A 23,692-nucleotide genomic window follows, 5' to 3' on the forward strand; every position below is an offset into this window, starting at 1 on the left:
TCTTCTGTCACTTGTGTTGTTTCTAGATTTTGGCAGTGTAGTGAATGAAGGTGTGCAAATATTTTTATGAATGATTTTCTGTACCTTCTTCACATTTACCCTTGCTTTCCTTAATATTTTAATTGTATCTATTTCATTTAAACAAATTAATTTACAAAGTTATTCATAGTTTAATAGTACACATACTATATTTCAACACCTCCAGAAAATGTGTGATGCCAGAGATTTGAATTGAGGTCACCTACATGCCAAGGAAACACCCTGCCTCATATGTCTTCTCTAGTCCTTAAAAAGTAGATTTTAGTAAAATACAAATGATCTAAGAAACAGTACAGTATGTAGAATGCTTCTTTATATACAATCAATCCAGATTTAGACCTTAGAAATATCCCAAGCACTATAAGGAGTTATCCCTGAATAAAGAGTCATGAGTAAGTCTTAAATATTAATGGGGGTGAGCCACATAAAAAGTAATGTATATTTTAAAATGATAAGTATTCTAAGAAATAATAATTAAATAATAAAACAATTTAATCAGAAATACTAAAAAAATTAATGCACTTAGTAGTTAAGTTTTAAAAATTGAATAATGATTGTCACTCTAAGAAAAATAATTCAAATCTATATTCATAATAGGATATATAAAACAACAAATTAATAAATAAAAAATGGTCATGCAAAAATAAAAAGTCAGCAGTTTAAAATAACATGATTAATAAAAAGGCTTACTTGAAAAATGTAAGTGAATGTTTTCTAAAGGTTTGTATCATGTTCTTTGCAAGCATGTTCAGAATGTTTAAAAAAATAAGCCTATCTCTGGCAAGAAAGTCTCAACAAAGTTTTGAGTTTAAATGACACCACTATGATTAATAATACAGTGAAAATAAATTAGTAGCAGTAACAAAAAGTAATTAGAATTTCCTTATATTGCTTTCAGTTGATAAATACATAAAGGAGTCACTCTATTAGGAAAAATTAAAATGAATATCAATATCTCTCTGAATAACAATACTAAAATGTTTGATTTCCCAAATGTAATTTTATTGAATAATACAAATTTAAAAGCAAAGATGGGACAAGATATCTTATAAATAATCAAAAATGATCCATCACAATACATTGTTAACATGACAGGAATCAATTTAATTCAACACTGTTTATTCAAATATTAGATGTTTGGAATTGAAAAATTGCACAAATATTAAGATAATTATTTGCATATGGCAGGCCTGGTTTCAAACCCCTCAATATACTTAGTTTCCCAAAAACTACCATGTTTTCATCCCTGAGCACAGAGTCAGGAGTAAACCATTGGGCCCTGACACTTTTGAACCCACCAACAAAACAAAGAAATTGTTGGCAATTTTCCATGTATCTAATCTGGGAAATATGTATTTTATATTAACAAGTTTTTCAACTTTTTCAGAAGAGATTATTTTTTTGGTATTTGTTAAAACTAAAAACAGAAAAGTGAATACAAGGGGCTGGAGATATAGCATGGAGGTAAGGCGTCCTTGCATACAGAAGGACGGTGGTTTGAATCCCAGCATCCCATACGGTCCCCTGAGCCTGCCAAGAGCGATTTCTGAACCCCTGAGTACTACCATGTGTAACCCCAAAACAAAAAAAAATTAAAAAAGAAAAGTAAATAGAAGAATCAGATCATCACTTAAGTTAATTCATACCACAGAGTATTTAACTTTTTTCCTACATACTTTTTTCTCATATACAGCAACATTGTGCATAGTTTCTTGGAAGTAGTGGGCATTATTTTAAAAGATTATTATGAGTTTGGTTCTTTTGTGTACTTTCAATATTTTTAGCAATCTATGAATAGTTTTAATTAATACTTCACATTGCAATGCCCTAACTTATCTATTAACAAATTAATTGGTTGTTCATCTTTATTATCAATAAACAAAACACTACATTTTTCTGCTATTGATTAGACCATATAAAATTGCTTAATAAAAATTATTTAACTTTAAATTTTTATATTAAGCTATAATTTATAGTGGATAAATCAATCATGGGTCAGTATGTTCTTTTATGTAGTGGAGATCAAAACGCTTTATTCTACTATGTTGTGGTTCTCTGAAAATGACTTAGGAGATTATGAATGTTAATTGGTTCATAGCTTTGAAAAAGTATCAGCTTAGTTTCATAAACAGAGGAAATCAAAAAAAATAGAAAAGGGTTTTCAAAAAAAGAGAAGAACTAATAAATAATTGTTATTGTTCTTAAGTGAGTGGCTTTCTGTTGTATTATTCTAAAGTATCATGGATAAAAATTCACTGTGACCATTAAAAACTGATGTGATCCCAGAAAAAAAAACTTCTAAATCTTTAATTTGCCATAACATAATTTCTTGTCCATTTTTCTGTAGCCTAATAAATGTTCTTGCATACTTGTTGTGTTGACATGTTTTCATGACTTGCCATTGTCTTGAATACAAGGATTTTATGAATTATCTTAAATTCTTGAGATTTATAAATTATCTATTGGACATTGCCCTCAGAGCCAATTAGTAAAAATTTTTTTCATTTGTGCTTGTCTGGAGGAAAATGATACAGTAATATAAATGGCATTTTATTTGGTTCTTCTTTGAAATCATACTTTATGAACTTATTTATTCTCACTATGAGAAAACAGAGGTAAGGCATGACAACTAACATTCTAAACTTCAGTCTTTGAAATAGCAATTTATTTTTATTAAGTTATTTAGTTTGGGTAGTTTGTCATAGTAGCTTTAGTTCAGCAAAATGGATAATAGACTAATTTTTCCTGAAGTTTAAAAGCATTCTTAGAGCAGTACAAATATAGTATTCTCATATTCCTTCATTTAAAATATTTTTTACTGTCCACATTATAAATTTATTTTACCAATACTTCAATATGCATTAGTAGTTACAGAAATAGTAATGGATTAAGGCACATGCCCCTACTTTAGTCAACTTTGTTTGGACACCTGTAGCACTACCTGAACTTTAGGATAGTACCCCAAATAGTACCCCATTCTCCTGATCAAATATCGAACTGATAACCCTGCTGGCTGAGAATCTCTGAGAGGAACCAAGCACTGCTTTAAAGACTCCAGTCTCCCCCTACAATAGTATATTTTATACGTATATATACATAGATAATATATATAATTGTTGTGTTCATAGTATAAACTGTTAAATCTCAGTTTTATATAATAGAATTCATTTCTTCCTGAATTTGTGGATTGGCTTGATGGCCGTGCTTTAGGTTGTACATTTGATTAACAATTGATCATCATCTTTCCATTGCTGCTAATTGAATATAGGACAGAAGAGCTGAATTATATATGAGACATTTTGTTATTAATAGTCCTTTCCTGTTAGAAAAGTTCAGCAACATGACTAAAACTAATATCAATAACATGGAAAATATATTCTCTTCAACAAACTATATAAACACATCATAATTGGAAAAAGAGATGAATCTATTATAACTCACTATATTTTAACTCTATTCAATTGTAGCAAATAGAACACATAATAGAAAACAAGCTAACCTTGTACACTGAAAAATATGAGAGATGTATTTCAAAATTCAGCGCACATTTCAGAGACTCAATTATTTAGATGCATTTGAAACAGTCACTCCTTAAAATATTTCCACCCATTTCTTATGTAATCATGATGTTTTATAATTCTAATTTCTTATTTTCACTAGTTTTTTCACAAATATTAACATATGCTTTTACCTCAGTATAAATCTGTGTAGTCTAAAAATATTTGTTTTCTAATTTTTCAATAATTAGTGTATGTATATTTGCTTATTTGTGGGGAGGCACATGCAACTGTGTTTAGGGAGTCATATTTGGTATATCTAAGCAGATTAGCTGCATGCAAGCCAAAATCATTACCATCTATATTATCTATCCAGCATTTAATTGAGTTTTCTTGATTGTGTTTCTATTCTTCCCTGGTAGACTGGGTAGACTGGTAAACTATTCTTCCCTGGGCCCTGATAGACTCAGCCCAATCAGATCTCAATATGCCACACTCAGTGATAAAAATGCTGCTTCAGTTTTATACAGTGCTATGAGGGTGTGGTGGGGGATGTCACCATGGCCATACCTGGCAGTTCTCAAGCATGTTCAACACACTCTCAGCAGTGATGTGGAGGATCATGTATTAAAGGAGATCAAACTCATGATCTACTGCTTGTAAAGTGTTTGTTCAACATCTTTAATCAGCCTTTATGGCTCTCATTTTTAAATTATGTTTACTATCAATTGAAAGCCCTTGGGATGCATACAAATGGGCAAATTGGTAGAAAACAAAACAGTTATTGAAAAGACTCCTAAAACTTTCTTAAGGTTTGAATGAGGAGGAAGTGATTAATGATAGATAAATAGCCTTAGAAAATTGTTCTGAAGATATAGAATTCATAGGTTGAACTGATTTTTTTCCACTGAAGCCCAGCATCCATTATTAATTATAATATGGATGTCTAAGAAAGCATCTGAGTTTCAAATATACGATGGAGGAATTAACAAAGAATAGCAGTCTATGAGCATGCAATCACATATTTTAGGAAAGTCATTGTAAGCAGCACAAGTAACATTCTACTGGCAAGAGTTTAGAGATATAAAAATATCTAACTATACAAGAAACTAGAAAGTATGGTGTTATTCCTTGTCATCTTTGTTTCTAAGAAAAAAAAGAAATGGAGAATTGATGTTGGGGTCAGACATTATGCAACTATGCAACTAAATAACGTTTTGTAAATATTTTTAAAATGATAAAATAGTAATATTCAGATATAATGTTACCTATAATAGGGAATACTATTACAATTTAAATAGTTATAGATAAATATCTAGTAGTTATGGAGAATTAAAAAATAAATAAAAAGCAAAGGACAAAGGATGTAACTCAAAAATTAATTCAAGTAAAGGATAACAAATTATTCTATAATGTTGGAATAAAGTTCAGGAAAGCCCAAGGGTAATGGGAGGTACAGAAAAATAGAAAGTTTTTTTCTTTGTTAATTTCCATATTAATATTTAGCCTTAGGTTAATAACCAGGTTCCTTATATTAGAATTCAAAAAAATAATTTATCTCTAAAACAGTAGAGAATTCACCTTAATTCAGGAAATTTCAACCTTGATACTCCTCTGATAAGATTATGGTAAGGAAAAATTATGGTCTGTATTGTGAATGGGGGGACAAAAAAAAAGAAAAATTATGCCAAACCAGTAATATTTGTGGAAATCCTATTAACATAGCATACAAGTAGTTGTTATGTGGGAATAACTATTACAATTTATAAATAACTCACTGCTCTAGGAAAATAAATATTTGTGAAGGAAACTCTAATTCCAGATTTAACCATGATATAGGAAAATTTTAGTAATATAATCATTGTTTACTATTTATATGGGACAGTAGAAATGGAGGGGAAAATATACAATTCTTATAAATATAATAGTATCATATATTATATATATGATTATTCCTGGGAGAAGTAACAAAAATATTAGAGAAAGTCACCTTCACATATAGAAAACCAACGCAATATTATATCAATTATATCTATATACAAAAACCTAAACAATATTATAACAATTATATCTAAATACAAAAAGCTAAACAAGGGGCTGGAGTGGTTGCACAGTGGTAGGGCATTTGTCTTGCAAGAAGCAAACCCAGGACAGACACTGGTTCAATACCAGGCAACCCTGGTCTAAGGAGCCTGCCAGGAGGGATTTTTGAGCACAGAGCTAGGAGTAGCTCCTGAGTGCTGCCAGGTGTGCCTCCCCCCCAAAAAAGCTAAACAAATAACAATAGTTAATTCTCTTTAGAAATGATGAAGGCAAAGTTTCAAAGGCAGCTATATAATGCAAGAGATAAGAGAATCAATATTGCCTTTAGTTTCTGGAGGAAATACAGTTTATTTGAATAGAAAAGTTGTAGCAAATTCAGCTTCTACTGTGCAGGTTAACATGTTCCCAAGTGCAGAATTATTTTAAATATATTTTATTTCAGGCTCATGATTTTCTGATTATTTTATAATAAATCATGATTTCTGCTTTTCTCACAAGTTTTAACAAGTGAATGCTTTTAAGCCATAGTAAATGTTTTCTCACAAACGGGCATGAATTTTTATATTTTAGTCATTGTACATCCTATTTCCTTCAACAAAAATTTTTTTTAATCTAGATTCCACTTATCCAAAAGAGATGTACAAATAGATGGTATGGTTCTAAGATAAGATTAAAAGAGTACAAGACTGTTAAAGTATTTGCCTGTACACAGCACAACCAATTTTGATCCCGGTATTAACATATGGTCCTCTGAATCTGTGGTACATATACACAATGCAATAATTGATTGTATTTCTGGGGAACATTCCTTGAATACTCAAGTCATTGATCTGAGGGTCTGTCTTTATTCCAATACAAATGGCCAAGATGCACATAAAATATTGCTCCACATCAATAATCATCAAAGAGATGCAAATCAAAACAATGAGGCAATATCTCATGCCACAGAGACTGGCACACATCACAAAGAACAAGAACAATCAGTGCTGGAGTAGATGTGGGAAGAAAGGGACTTTCACTCACTGCTGGTAGGAATGCCTTCTGGTCCAGCCTTTATGGAAAACAATATGGAGATTCCTTAAAAAAATTGTAAATTGATTTCCTATATAATCCAGCTATACTACTCCTAGGGATATACTCTAGAAACACAAAAACACAATATAAAAATCCCTCTGTATGTCTATGTTCATTGCAGCTCTATTTACAAAAACCAGAATATGGAAACAATCCAGGTTTCTGACAACAGATGAGTCGCTAAAGAAAAATGGAATACTGTGTAGCTGTCAGGAAAAATGAAGTCATGAAATTTTCCTATACATGGATGGACATGGAAACTATTGTGCTGAGTGAAATGAGTCAGAGGAAGAGAGATAGACACAGAATAGTTTGGAACTTAAGATAAATAAAAGATAATATGGTAATAATACCCAAAGACAATAGAGTTGAGATTTGAAAGGACAAGCCCACGATATGAAGCTTACCACAAATGTTGGAGAATACAGTTAGAGAAATAACCACACCAACAACTATCATGGCAATGGTAGTGAATGAGAGAAATAGAATGCCTGTTATTGAATGAAAACAGACAGGGAAGAGGGAGGATGGAAAGGGGGCCTTGCTGATGGGAAGGTGATGGAGTGTACTTTTTATGACTGAAACCCAACTGCAAACATGTTTGTAATAATGGTGTTTAAATAAATATATTAATATAGTTAAAAATAAGTAAACAGAAATATTTTTGAAAAAATAGAAATGGTTAAACTATATGATGATTATGAATAAATTAATTAAAGAGCAAAACATTGAGTGAGGTAACACCATTGTTAAATATTCTTTAAAAGATACTATTAATACAATTAAGTATTTATAAAGAAAATAGACAATCCAATGTTTATTGGAGAAGATGCGGTGATTAATATCAAAGTCAAAGACTAGATGGCTTTAAAGAAACATTCTAGTATTAAAGATACTTTAGTTTCTAGCTACAGTGATTTTTTTTCTACTTCTGATATCTTGAGTATTATACAGTATCACACATGATATTGCAAGCAAAAGTATTATTTAGCAAAAAAAAAACATGTCTGAAGAGATACTACATTATGTATGACACTTGCCTTGTTTATGGCCAATTCAGGTTCCATAATAGTCAGCCTCTGATTTCTCTAACATATTCAGGTATATTCCTTTAATGCAGAAGCAGGAACAAGTTCTAACCACCACTCAATATGACTAAAAACAATAAAAAATAATAAATTAAATCATTCAAGGGAACCTAACAGTCAAATAAATAAAAATTCATGTATCGCTGTTTCCTTTCTGTATATGTAAAGACAAAGTGAAATGTATAATGTATAAATAATAATAGAAATATACACATAAACAATCTACCATATTGGATCAGGTAATATGATACATAGAAATGTTAAATAATATGTAAAATGACATAGGTGGAGTAATGTGTGAAAATTTTAAATTGGTATTTTTATCATATCTCAAAATCCATTATGGTGAATATGGTAAGAATTGTTTCATAAATCTCATCAATGTCATCACTTTTAGTGAAAGAGGAGATCATTGCATACACTTTTAATAAATTTTTTTCACTTAACTTTCACAAAAACCCTATTTGAGAAAAAGAATAATTAAACATATTTTACTGGTCATGAAGACACAAAGCAGTTGAGTAACTTCACCAAGAATATGTAGGTTATACATGATAAAAAAATATTTAAAACTGAGCAGTGTAACATGGGAAAAAGGAATTCTTAATAATTATGTTCCAAGGTTTTAGTGAATATGTAAACTGAAATCATTTAATTCAAATGTATAAACTATCAAATGTAAAAAAGGAAAGGAGGATATATTAATTTACATTAGATTAGAAAAATGCATAACTAAGTCAGTCCAGTACAAATTTAATTTTGAACAACAGGTACCCAAGGTTTATAAATTCCAAAATTTACTCTGATTAAAACTTCTTATTCTTTTATTACATTAATTTTTACAAGTTTTTTTAGTAAAAAAAAACTTGGTTCCAGTTCATGATAGATTTGTGAAAAACAACAGTAAATAAATAAATGAATTACATAAAAAATGTTATGTTTAGTAGAAGTTATCTCCATCACAAACCTTAAATAACTACTTCACTTATGATAAATGTCAGTCCTTAAAACATGTAAAATAGAATGTCAAATTCAACATTAACTTTTTTTTCTTATATTTTGTATGTTATATTGTAACTCTTGTGTCCATTGGGTTATGATCCCTTTGTTGCAACCATAGAACATTCCTTTTTTTATTTTAAAGAAGAATTAAAAGAAAAAACACTTGGCCCTTTGTTCAATCTTCCCCTTTCCCAAAAACAATATTTTTTTCTTTTTGTTCTGTTTATAGATTACCCTCTTAAAAAGGTTGGTTCTAGTTGATGCATGCAGACACATAGGAAATAACCCCCATGGCAATAAATTCTTGGAAGTAATAAAGCAAGTTAGTCTAAAAATAGTCCTACAGCCAATCTAGTCACCAAGTGTTAATAAGATCTTTAACAAGAGTGACAGCAGATGGAGAGTGGACTGGACACCTGCCTGGGAGAAGCTCTAACAGAAATGAAGGCCACAGAAGCAATGTCAAGAAATAAGACCAGGAACTATCCTCTGGCAATTCTAGCGATGGATTCTTTCTTACCTAGGCCAAAAACCCCATACTGGAGAGGTCGGAAGAAATCATACATAAACCAACTTGAATCAAAAAAGATGGTACATATGTTTCTCAGACGCATGCTCATGATTCCCTCAAGCATATGTCACCGACTTCATCCAACTTGTGATATGTTTTCTACTTTTATGCTAGATTGTGTACCTGCATAGGTTAAGAAAGGAGCAGGAGAAAGGTAGTCCATGCACAAAGATGTACATAGAAAATGCTTAAATATCTTGCTCAAGGATTTTTCCTCCAACTAATCAGATATACTGAACAAGTTGATAGTTTAAATGAATTATTTTGTTGCAAAGTGTCACATCCATTAGCACTACCTATGTGCTGTAGATCCTCTACCTATGTTTCTGTGTTACATCTAGACAACCTATTTATTCCCTCAAATTCTCATTTTTTCCTTCTAAACCTGACACTCTTGGTCAGTATTCCAGTTTAGAATTATATAACTCTATTTTTGATTTCTTTCTCTGGATAGCCCAAAAAGTGAAAACTTGTATCTGTACGTATACATCTGGTTAATTTAATTCATTGTAATACCTTGATACCCTCTAATTCTATCCAAGTTACAGAAAAGGCATGACATTATTTCCTCTTGTGATTTTGTATTTAATTTTTGTATGTTTACATATATACTTATATATATTCATATTACAACTTCATCCATTTATCTTTTTTGATCATTTAGGCTGATTCTATATCCACACAATTTTATTCAGAGCTGTAATGAATTTGTTTTTGCATTAATGAGTTTGTGTTTTGGGACATAGATACCAAGAAGTAAGATAGCTGAGTCAAATGGAAGCTCCATTATTTGTTGAGAAATCTTCATTTTCTAATTAGAGACTGGACAGAGTAAACATTCCCCATAGAAAATGAAGTTGTTTAAAAAGAAAAAGAAAAAAATTAGAAAAAAAAAGAAAAGAAGAGTCATAACCCTACCTATACATTCAGAATCACAGTCAGAAGTGATCTTTGAAAATAGAGACAGGAATAAGCTCTGAGACTTACAAGTGTGTTTCCAAAAACAAACAACATAAAAATTATTAAATAATTAAATATTAGACCAGAAACCATGAAATACTGTAAGGAAAATATAGACAAATATCCCCAAGATCTTAAAATCAAAGAAGCTAATAAAAATAAAAGTAACAAATGAGACAATATGAAGTTGAAAATTTTCTGTAAGGCAAAAATTCATTCAGGCTAACAAAAAGTTTTCAAGTTACTAGAAGATATGAAGCATTCACTGGTTTAAAATTTTAAGTAGGGGTCAGAGATAGTCCAGCAGTAGGATATTTACCTTACATACTGCTGATCCAGGATATTCAATAGTTAGATTCCCAGCATCCCTATGGTCCCGTGAGCCTGCCAGGAGTAATCCTGAGCACTACCTGGTATGACCCAAAAACAACAACAAAAAACTTTAAATAAATAACATTAAGAAACATTAAGAAAATGGGGGGAGGATAGCATGGAGGTAGGCATTTGCCCTGCACATAGAAGTTTGGTGGTTCGAATCCCGGCATCCCATATGGTCCCCTGAGCCTGCCAGGAGCAATTTCTGAACATAGAGCCAAGAGTAACCCCTGAGCACTGCTGGGTGTGGACCCCCCCAAAAAAAAAAGAAAATGAGAAGAAAAAATCAAATACAAATTTTCATGTGAAAATATCTGAATAAACCTATGAAAAGGTGTTCCTTTATCAATAAATTCAAGAAACTCAAATCCCAATATATTTTTTGGTTAAGTAGTTACCTGGACATCATATTAATAACTGATTTATTTCATATTTCTTATCTTTTCCAATATAAAGAATAAAAATATGCCAAAGCTGAAAGTACATAACCATAGGTAGCCTTTTTTATTTGTTTGTTTTTGGTTTTGGTTTCGAGGTCACACATAGCAGTGCTCAAGAGTTACTCTGCTCTCAGAGGCAGGTTTTGAGAACCATATGGGATGCTTGGAAACAAACCCGGATTGGCTGCCTACAAGGCAGATTCCCTACCTGCTGTGCTCTTGCTCAGGCCATGCGGTAGCCAAAATCTTTTGTTTTTTGTTTCTTTGCTTGGGGGCCATTCTCAAGGGTTACTACAGGCTCTGTACTCCGAAATCACTCCTGGCAGGCTCTGGAACCATATGGGATGCCAGGGATTAAACCCGGTTCGTCTAGGTCCTTCCTGGGCAATTGCTTGCCAGGCAAATGCCCTATTACTGTACTATCACTCCTGCCCCTGTGGCAGCCAAATTTTTAATAAAATTAGTATAATACAATTTTTAAAATGTTGCATTACTTTTATCAGTGTAGTGATTGATGAAGAAAAAGTTTGGATATATGTATATATAATTTATATATAAATATATAAAATTAATTTAGAGAAAAAGAAAAGAAGTATTAATAGTCAACCATTGTCCTCACCCTGTATTTCTAAATCTCATTTTCAGCAATGTCAGAATTTCTACCCTTCAATTAAAATTTCAATCCAGCTTACTACTTACATTTAATTTTGTAGTTATTATTTTAGTATGTTGTTTACTAGAATATAAACTCCCAAGGAATACACACATACCACATTGACTTCCTTATTTTGCTATCAGAGTTTTATAAGTAGAATTCTCTTTATAGATATAGAATAGTGAGTTAACTTCAGGTTTTTCTATTCATTTAATGCATTTTTATTTATCAAATCTATATGCCTTTCCTAAATTCACGTCCATTCCCACTTTTACCAAAGGAAATGTATTTATAAAGTGGTTGATCAGGGTTTAAGAATACATTTTGGAGAGATTTCACTATTTATCTGTGTGTCAAAAGGTCAAAACTGTAACATAAAGTAAATGATGCCGAAGACATAGTTATAGTCTAGACAATGGCTAATATTGATCCTTCCCAAAGGTCCTATGAGCAAAGATTTAATTCCTAATTTATATTGTTTTATGGTTGTATTGTCTAACCTGTACTACACAGAAGAACCCAGTTTTCAAACTTTGAATAAGTACTGCACAGATTTGTTATGGTTATATTTGTTTTAGCAATCTACATCTTTTCCATAAGTGTTTCTAAAAGTCTTACAGCATTACTATTACTCTATTTCTCCAGCAAGGACTTTTTTTTTTATCATTTTACTACCCTTTCTAAATACATATAATTTTTAAATTTATTTATGCTATTTTGAAACAGGTAATAATAGTCCTAAGAACTATTATTTCTCTGAATGATAAACTATTGCTATTCATACTTTAGATGAACTCAGCCAGAAATTAGAACTTTTCAAACTACCCTTCAGTTTATGCTATTAATGGATAAAGATAAACACTGAGTTAGGTATAGTCTCTGATTTCACATTTTTCTATTTAAAAATAATGATTTTATTACAATAACATGATGATAAACTTAACACTTACTTTAGAGTTCTCTGCTTGAATATTAGTGTTTAGCATGAAGTGAAAAGAAAAACAGAAGAATATTTTGGTAGAAATTTCAGTTCAGTAGAAGCTGAGATATAGTACAGCATGTAGGATACTTCCTTTGCATGCAGACAATTTGGGTTTAGTTTTTGGTACCTCAATTTTCCCCAGAGCACTCAAGGAGTGATTGCAGAATTCAGAAACAGTAGTAACCCCTGAACATCACCAAGTGTGGTCAAATAACAAAAACAGTAAAAAATAAATAAATTTCAGTGAGACTGAAAAATTTCATGTCTAAAGAATGAAATCAATTAGAAGTAATTGAACTTGAATCTTTAGAATATAGAAAAAATTAGAAGAGAATGTTTAAAAAATCCATGTACTAAAGTGAAATTTCCGTATACATTGACCTGTGTACCACATATTTCAGTTATTTAGCCTCAGGCTCTGCTTTGCAATACCTTACTGTGCATATTTTGATTATCAATCTTAAAAACAGCCATCCATCAGTGAATCTTAGTATTAAAAAATAAAAACATTACACTTGCATTTCAATATCCTTCTACAAATTTATTTTTCCTTAAAAGTATGATGCTAAAAATAAACATTAATTATAAAAATATACCATTCATCACTACAGTAATGAAATCTTTATTTTATTATGTGGCTGAAGCAATAGCACAGTGGGTGGTGTTTTCCTTGTATACAGCCTACTGGGTTCTGTTACAGCCCACTCAGGAAGGGCACACATCAGAAGTTTTGCACTCCTGAAAAAGAATTATTTGCCAAAAAAAAAAGAATTATTTGCTTAGAGCAGTCAAAATCAGTTGACCCTTTGCGTGGCTTATTTGGCCATAATTCTAAAACGTGGCTGTAACTATCTCTCTCTTTATTTTTGACCATTATTAGAAATCAGGCCTCAGTAATTCTAACAAAGGAGGACAGTGAAAATCCTGCCAAAAGTCTCCCACTAACCAGCTCTCTGTGATCTCTGCTACTTTGGTGTCAAGATCATGTTTTTCCCAAAACTTCGCTCATGAGTAAAGCAATTTTCAGTTTTCCCAAAAACTCTAAAACATTTCTCTCTCTTCCCACCTCCCTGAAAATTACCTGGTATCTCCTGCTTACCCAAAACAAAGCTAACCCACAACAAAACTTCTTTACACCTTCAGTATCAGTTCTTTAATATGCAGATTTTAGCCATGGCCTTTCATTCTGTTTCCCTAACCATCTCCCACTTTCTTTGATCTCCAAAATTACACCCCGCATTCCAGAGCTCAACCTTTAAGTTACCCAGCTCAAAAAATAAATTTGTCTTCATCTTTCTAGACGCAAGTCCCCATGCATTGTGTGTGGTAATTCATTTCTAAAATAATGCTCCGTTTTTCCGCCATTTCGTGTTCCCACTCTCTCCCCATGAAGGTTTCCCGGACTCCACGAAGAACCTGCTTAGAGGCGCTGGCGTCTGCAGCAGGGTTCAAATCCCTGCATCCCATATGGTCTACCAAGTTTGCCAGGAGTGATTTCTGTGTGCAGAGCCAGTTGTTACCTCTGAAAACACCTGGTTGTGCCCCAAAATCTTCATTTTTAATTATCTTTAAAAATGATAAATTAAACTTTTAGTATTTTAGTAAATAAAATATAATGTAGAAGTATAAAATATCAGATAACAAATAATGTTAAAAGTTAATAATCTTATTAATGCTTACAATCTATTAAAAGGTAATATGATTTAACTCATGCACATGTACTGATAACTTGAAAAGTTTATTTTAGGGACTGGGGATAATATATAATGGGTAGGGTTTTTTCTTTTCATGAGACTGATGTAGTTTTAATCCCAAGCACTACATAAACTCTAATAAGCACTGCTATAAGTGATTCCTGAGAATAGAACCAGGGTAAATCCAAAGCAGCAATGGAAATAATTCCAAAGCAAACCAAAACAAAAAGGATGTCTAGTTGATATGAAAATATTTAACTAAAATATTAAAAAAATTATTACTAACATGAGCTTGTTATATTTTATCAAAGATTCAGTGGCAACTCTAAAAAAAGAAATTATTATAGGTCAAATGATAATTTTAATTAGTTTTTGGACCACATCCAAAATCCTTAGAGGTTTTCATGGCTCTGCATTGAAGAATTACTCCTAGCAGTGCTCAAATCCATATAGTATTCCATAGAGCAAACCCTAGTCAGTCATGTGCAAAGTAAGTACTCTACCTGCTGTATATGTCTAACCCAGTTATATGCTATTTTAAATCAACAGAATTACTTTAGAGTTTACTTTCAAAATAAAGTTTAATATCAAATTTAGATGCTGCAAATTTATAGTGTAGTCATTAGAATCTTTCCATAAACCTTAAAATAATTTTTCACAGTTATTTTGAATAACCTCTCAGATTTGTGATCTTTAAAACTGGAATAAGCAATTGTAATAAATTTATTTTTTCAGCTTTGTGAAAGCAAATTCAGGAAAGATTTTATTTTCTGTGAAAAACTATTAGTCTATAATTCCTCAAACATTGTTTTTTATTTGTTTATCCATTTACACAAATTGTTTGATTTTGCCATCATTTAAAAATAAATCATGAATAGTTTTGTGAAGACAGGAATACATATTTTCAATATTTTAAAATGCATGTCTATTAGACATTTTATAAAACTAGAGACATTTACTAAAAAATAAAGCTCAGATGTCAAGAAACGGTGCTGGGAAAATAATACTTTTATTATCCTGTACCTTCCTTTGTATGTGCCAAAACTAACTGCTTCCTAAGGTAGAAATGAGGCTTATATTTTCCCTTCAATTTTCACCTACGTTATATTTCTCTATAGTTTTCTTTGGCTGAAGGGGTCTGAAGAGGTTTTCAATAAGTATTCATATACCTGAGAGCCACTTAAAGCTATATTTGACCCTTCTCATGATCAGGTGCATAGGTTCAGCCATATATATGGTCTTTCTTACGTTCTGCAGTGCTTGATCCCTCCATGGATACAATCAATAGTGTTCCTTGAAGACTATGCAGCATTATGTGTCATATTTGGGATTTTATACTTGCAAAGCCATGTCAAGTACTTTAAGCTGTCTCTCAGACATTCCATTTCTTAGAGAAACAAAATATTCAAAACAATCTAAATCTTTATAGAAAATCTAATAACTCTTACAAAATATTGCTTGGTTCATGGTCTCAGTACTTCTTTTTAGTTGTATTTAGCCAGGTAGAAACATCCTAGCCAGCTTTCTGTTATTAACACTTAATTATTAATTACTGATTTCATGAAATAAATCAAATATCTCAGAAAAAAATTCATTGTACTCAATTTCATCTGGCGGTAAATTAAGAAAAATAAATACAGATGGCCAAAGCCACCATATTTTTTTGTGGAGAGAAGAAGGGTGGGTGAGATTTGAATAATAAAAATTATGGATAGAGGAGCAATGCAGTTGGAAATTGGCAACCTTGGGAGAAGACAGACCAACTCCCTGCCCTGCCTATGCCATGCCTGCTGCAGCCATCATGCATGATTGCCACTTCAGCAATGGCTCAGGTTCACCACTTCTCTATGGCTCACTTCAGAAACACCAATCTGACTAAAGTTCCAAGTATGCTAGAATTGGGTTCATATCAATAGGACTATTTTGGGAGTAAGTGCGGACAGCCTCCTCACCCCTATCTTCTCACACTTTTGGAATCACTGGCAGCCAAATGCATAACCTGCATCAGCAAACTATTGGAATTCCTGGACTTCACAGTCTCAGGCCATAAGAAAGCTCCATTTTGTTGAATACTAGCATCATCAGAGAAATACGCTAATTTAAACGCCATTGGTATCTGAAGCCACCTCTTGTTCAGAAATAAATGAAGTGAGAGAAAGATAGTTTATAGCATCTAACGAAACATTTAGTATCAACTAAACATTCTGACAGTGACTCAGTGACCTCATTGTGGGATACAAATATTTTTTTACTAACTTTCTTGTTGGGTACTCTATATTTTGCTCCCTACCTTTTTTAAATTTCTTTCTTTTTTGAAAAAATATTTTTATCCCACTTACCTGAAACCAAATGCATTTTGTTCAACTATGCCAATTATATGATGCATGCTATTTATAGTAAATTAAATTTGAAACAAAAAAAAATTTACCTGGGTGTATATATATCAGAAATGGAAAATATTTTCTTATTTGTTTACTGAATTTGTTAATAGGCTACTTGATCTAGCCTGTTATTTTGAATATATCAAAATTTATTTTCTGTATGTTTCTTCCTTTAGTTCAGTCTTTTCTATTATTTTAGCTGCACATGATTCAAGGTCTGTGGTTCTGTTGTTAAAAAAAGAAAAAAGGAGTCTAGCAGGAGGGGGTTTGGCAGGCCCCCGCCATGCCGGAGGCCTTCTTCACCAGGCCCAGTGGGGGTGCGGGACTTGGGTAACCCCAGCACCCCTCTACCACCTTGCTCCAGATCTCCAGGGCTTCCCCGGGCCACATGCCTGGGCAAGCCGGTGAGTTGGGCCCCTTGGTGGAGCTTGAAGGTACCCTAGGCTTTCCCCCCATTATCCATTCAGCTCCTTACGGAGGGTCTAGGTGGGGCTCTGAACTTCTGGCCTCCCAGCATCTTGAAGTCACTGGTAATCTCTGTCCAGTCTATATTTTCAAAATCGTGCGGGGGCTATTGCCCCCGCGCGCACAAGAAACATTAATAGTACTCACTATCATTGAATTATGTTTTTATGTATGCAGAATGTTCATTTTGTACTCTGCCCTTTTGCATACCCCTTCATAAGATCATATTTATCTTTAACTTCCTTAACTTATATCATTATTACTCCTCATTTACCCTTTCTAACTTAAGTACTGTAGAGTCCTAAGTTACAGATCAAAGTGGTGCCCTGGAGTTAACACCCACCCAACTATTTTAAAAGGCATACAAAGGACACTTATGTCTCTTCAACATTTTATGGGTGTTTTCTTTGACGGCTATAATTTTTGCTGAATATTTTCTTATACAGTGATGATCCCCCCCATGTTTTTTATCTTCTCTTTGTGAACTGCTCAATATGAAATCTGGTGTGAAGGAATCCCTCAGTTTAATGCTTATGTTTGAACCAAGTCATGGGTATTGTTGGAAATGTTCTTATCCCCCCATATATCTGATAGCACCACGTGGCTTTATTTCTTGTTTGCTTAGGCACACTAAAATGGGAAAATACTATACATAGCAATAAGTTCTTATCTAATAGAGATGGGAACACACAAATCTTGTAGTGCAATGAGACCTTACACTCTGAACATAGACATAAAGACCTGGTACAGGCCTCAGAAGAATGGGCATTCTCCATTCACCCCTGATCTAGAGAAGACATCTACAAAACATCCAAGGTTGTATATAACATCACCTGGTGGCATTCCTCTACCAGGGAAGACCCTACAGCTGCTCTGACATCGATCTACTCAAAAAAGACTTCCCTTAACACAAAGAAGACTTAACAAAAACAATGACCTGTTTACAGGACAGGGCTTGCTGTATTGCCCCTTAATTGTGAGGTTTGTCTATAACATCACCTGGAAGCAACCCTCTACCACGGAAGACCCTACCACTGCTCAGACATCATCCTGCTAAAAAGAGACTTCCCTTAACAATGAGAAGACTTAACAACAACCTGCTTACAGGACAGGGCTTCCTGCATTGCCCTTTCATGGTGAGGTGAAACGAGAAGACACTCCACATCATGACTTCAATTTAGGATATGCAGATTCCAGAATCTTTAATACAGAAACATGATACCAACAACAGAGACTGTGTTAAAAGTGTGTTGGCACTACGGACAATGTCTTGGATCGGATGATAACTTGCTTGAAGCCTAGAGTTGGTCTATGCCAGGAAACTTCAGGGGTAGGATCTCTTTGTATTTAGGACCAAGGTTATTCCTTTCCATGCCTCTCATTTTGGTGGGCCTATGCAAACAACAGTTGCCACTCTAACACCGTTTTTACTGTGCTCCTTTGACTCCAATCCTTAAAATGCACCCACTTAAATTTGAGGTTAAATGCACCCCACTTAAAATTTGAGGTTAACTTAAGCTAAATATACATGTACATGGAAATGTAAAAAAAATACTATGCCTCTAAATGTTTAAGGAGTTACGTACGTTTTATGGCTTTATGAGTGCCTTGTGTGCTGTTAAGAAATATTATAATGTGCTACATCTGGGGACTTCAAAGTAATTGTACATGGATTCTGTTTTATTATCTTAACGTTCTTTGGATGAAAGTTCAAAGTTAGATATCAGCAAGGGGACTTCTTCTGAGAATTATATTATGGCTGATTGTCCTTCCACTGTAACTTTACCTTGTCCTCTTTCTTTGCATCTTTTGTTCTCATAATTCAAAATAAAAACATTAAAAAAAAGGAAATAGAAAAAAAGTGGGATGATCTGAGGGATCTGTCTAGGAGCTATCAATATAAATTTAAAAGTAGAAAAAAGAAAAAGAAAGAGAAAATAAGGAGAGAGAGAGAGAGAAAAGAAAAAAATCAGGCAACAACAATAGCTGGACCAGAGTGGTGGTGCAGTTGTAGGGTGCTTGCCTTCACCCAGCTGACTTAGGAAGTACTTTGGTTAGCTCCTCTGGTGATCCATGCCAGAGCAATTTCTGAGTACATAGACAGGAGTACATAGGAGTACATAGACTGAGCTTCACCAGGTGTGGCCCCAAAACAAACAAACGAAATAGTAATTAAAGAAAAAAAGTCATATAAAAGGCTACCTTACATTTGGCAACAAACAGACTAAGAGATGAATAGATAAAGAAACCGTGGTACATATACACAATTGAAAATTATGCAGGTGTCAGGTGAGATGAAGTCATGAAATTTTCGTATACATGGATGTACATGGAATCTGTTATGCTGAGTGAAATAAATCAGAGGGAGAGAGACACACAATATAATCTGATTCATCTATGAGTTTTAAGAAAAATAAAAGATATTATTGTTGCATAGGATCAGATAAGGTGCTTCTTATAATCCTTAATCTTAGACTTTTTTTAATGTTAAACTTATATCCTCAACATGATCTATTTGAAAAAAATGTGTGTTCCTCTTTCTGGGGGGTGAAGAGCTCTATATAAATCTATTAGTTCTAGTTTTTCTAGTTTCTCTTTTAGGGCTTATAAATCTGCTGATCTTATGTCTAATTAATCTGTCTAGTGATGAAAATGAAGTACTGAAATCTCCAACTACTATCATATTTCCATTCTAGGTTTATCTCTTGTTTCCTTATTGACTTCCATGTCATTGTTGATTTGTAGTTTTTCTTCAAGTTTCTCTATGTGCTCTTCCAACTATGTAATTCTGCTCTTATGGCTTGCTACCATGTTTTTATTCCATTATTTCCTTTTGTATGGATTCTCTCATCTTCTCTAAAAATTCTTTGAAATAGGTGAATGGTTCATCTTGAGATTCTTGATTTTCTGGCTAATGATTCTTGATTTCTATTGCTAAGATATTTATTGCCACTTTTAGGTCCTCATCTATTGGGCTCCTGCGTTTTGATGGACTTGGAAACTTGAGAGGGTTTTATCCATTTCCCCAGTTGCTAGTGTCTTCCTTAGTTTTCCAAGATATCCTTGCATTTAGTGTCTTTGAATGTTGAAATTTTTGGTTATGTAATAAAGTGTTCTGCTGTATTGGCCTGCAATTCTGGTGTCCCATAAAGAGTTCTCACAGTCTTCTTATCCAACTTTCTGAGTATAAAAGGTAAGGGACTCAAAATGTGTTTAATTCCCAGTCCCAAGTAATCATATTGTGTTTTTTGGGAAATGTTATAAATAAAATTGTGCTTATATCTTTTTGCTTCTAATAAGAGGTACAAAGGTTACCATATCCATAACAGCCTTCCAGATATGGTATATTTTAGACTTGCTATAGAAACCATATATTTATCTGAATTAGATATAAATAAAACCACAGATTTAATAGAATTTGATTTTCCTTAATGAGTCCATTTTGTCTTAAATGAATTACTAGACCTCACTTTATAATATTTATGTAGGGGGACATACTTCTCAAATGATTGAGTAAGTGCTTTGCATCTAAGAGTCTCAGGTTTTAACTGGCCACAAGCAAAGTATATCTTATACCCCAGAGTCTCTGAATAATGCTCTATTTTCTCTTAGCATAGTTAAGAGCAAAATTATTTAATTTCTTGTAAGTGTAACTAGTGAGGTTGGATCCCAGGAATGTGGAGTGCTTGCAGTCTCAGAAACGTTTCATCCGCAGGCCAATTCTGGGGAATTAAAACGAAAAAACCCTTTATTTTAGGTTGGAAAGGGATTTATAAAGAATATGTCTCAACCAATCCGGTTAGGGTAAAGAAACAGGAAAATGATAAATGCTCTATTTAAGGAAGAAAAAACAAGATGTTTGCTCTGTCTAAGGAGAAAAGCAAGATATTTGCTCTGTAAGGCTCTGTTAGCTACAGTTCCTGAGCTGTTTTTTCACATTTTGTATTGGTAAAAACTAACATATAAAAACCCATGATGCATATGATATAAAATAGTTTTTTATACAGTTTAAGTAGATAGTTCTAGGTCTGTCCCCTCCCTCTTGTTTCCTCTTCCTCTCCTTTCTTCACATTTTTATGTGTCACCACACTCATTTTGGCCTTGCTGGTCTTTCCAGTGTGTGACATCACGTACCTGTATCTCTGCTGCACTGAGATGCCCTATATCTTTTGATAACTCATGATCAGATATCTGCTGCTTCATATTTGGCTGCTTAAGCATTATAACCTGCCCGTCAAATCAGTAGTCCCAAAATATTTTGCATCATTGTTTTTTCTTTGTATGTTCTCAGGAAACATGGATATGAAATACTACTTTCTTGCTACCTGTGAATACACTGAAGAGTTATCAAAAATGAAACTTCCCTTTTATATGTTGCATTTTATAATGATGTACTATCCTCCCATTAATTATTTCATTATATAGTATGACTGTAAAGCCCACATGGCAGCATGATTTTAAAATGATCAGTTGAAAATGACCAATGATGTTGACCTGATCCTCTCCCCTCCACTTCTCATTCCACCATAACAACAGCAATAGTTATACCCAGAGAACATACCCAAGATCCAAAACAATCTTGTAAAAGCTTACTAAAATTCTGATTTAAAATTTCAGATATGTTAATAACACAGAAAACTGTCTCAAAATATTGGGGACTTGATAGCTTCACCTGGTAAAGGTCAAGGGCTTATTCCTAGCTCATTGCTCAGTTGATTCCACTAGGCCAATCTTCAGGGTCACATTTGTGGTTGCAGGAAAAAAATCTCAATTGGCTCGTATACAAAGAAAATATCCTATACATTATACTATCACTCTGATCCTTAAAAACATTTTTAGCTTTACCTTTAAATATAAAAACAGTTACATCTCTGACTTGTGAAATAGCAGAATTTCTTGATTCCACAAATCCAGCTTTTTGAGGGTTCATGCTGGTTGTATGTAAGACCCATTAAGTTTTGTTCCAAATGCCTTCTTTCTGGGATCCTGGCCAGAGAAACAGATTTTACCTGAGATGTGTATTCTCATACAGAGAAAGAAAAGCAAATAGCAGATTCACCTAATATAAAGTTCATGCTTACAAGAGGCAGATATCTTTGCATTCACAATCCTGTGCTAAAAAGGTCATCTCCAACCTGATGCTAATGAAATAGTGAAGTCTATTCTTTCCTAAGTGTGCTACAATGTATCATAGATAAAAATAAAATATCCATATTTCATTTTTTGGTAATATATCCCAGAATTTATTGAAGATAAGCATACTAAATGATCTTCAATATCTTATCCTTTAAAGACCAAGAACTATAGCCTAAAACAAATGTAATTTAGCCACTTATTTTTCAATAAATCTTTTTAAACATAACATATGTTAGAAACTAGTTATAAAGTATTACTGACCTATTGAGGTCAAGTGTTTATCTATAATAATTAAACTAATTCCTGTTGAATCATTCAAATGAAGAAAATTGAACCTCTAAAAATATATAAGCTCAGATGTATTTGCAATATTTTCATTTTAAGATAAAGAGTAACATGATACCACACTTATTTAAACTACATATAGCTTCATTTTAGACTAATAGGAAAGATCAGCAAATTTAGATTATAGACCAAAGGTCAGCTCATTACCTATTTCTTATACAAAAAGATTATTAGAAAGACATTTTTCCAAACTAGTTTATCATGATTCAATGTCTATCATTCCTTAATTCTTTAGTAGCAAAATTGCTTTATTGCAGCACCATTTTTCAAAATTCTACAAAGGTATTATATAGCCCTTGTAAAATTAAAATAATTCTGGGACAGAAATTTAATACATGGGTCAAGTTTTTTGCTTTTTATAATGTTGATTACATTTCATATTACTGGGCACCATACTTGGTTTCCTAAATACTGACAGCAGTAATCTCTGTGTACAGTAACAGTAAGGTAGGTCTAGCTCTGCAAGATGTGGCCCAAAAGATAAACAAAAGTCAAACTTTTGCCTCCCTAAATATTTGTCTTACCTTCTAGAGAGTTCAAAGTACTAAATCCTGGTAAAGCAAGATATGATACAACATGTTATTTCATAGTTAATCTACTAAATATTATGTCCTAGAAAACTAAAAATCACATATAAAGTTTTCAACGTGCTATAAATTATTAATTTACCATATTGTCTAATTGCTTGATAAAAGTCAAAATAAAATATATAAACAAAAATAATTCTTAATTTAATATTTTCAGTTAGACATGACCATAGAAAAAGGCAAAAATCCCTGAGAATAGAGCCAAAATGTTCAGAGCACCACTGAGTATAGTCAAAATCAACTAAGCAAAATAATAAAAAAATAAATTAAAAAATGGTCAATAATGGGCCAGAGCGATAGCGCAGCAGAAGGGAGTTTGCCTTGCAAGCGGCTGATTCAGGACAGACCTTGGTTCAAT

Source organism: Suncus etruscus, chromosome 19 (assembly GCF_024139225.1).
Source record: "Suncus etruscus isolate mSunEtr1 chromosome 19, mSunEtr1.pri.cur, whole genome shotgun sequence".
NCBI lineage: Eukaryota > Metazoa > Chordata > Mammalia > Eulipotyphla > Soricidae > Suncus > Suncus etruscus.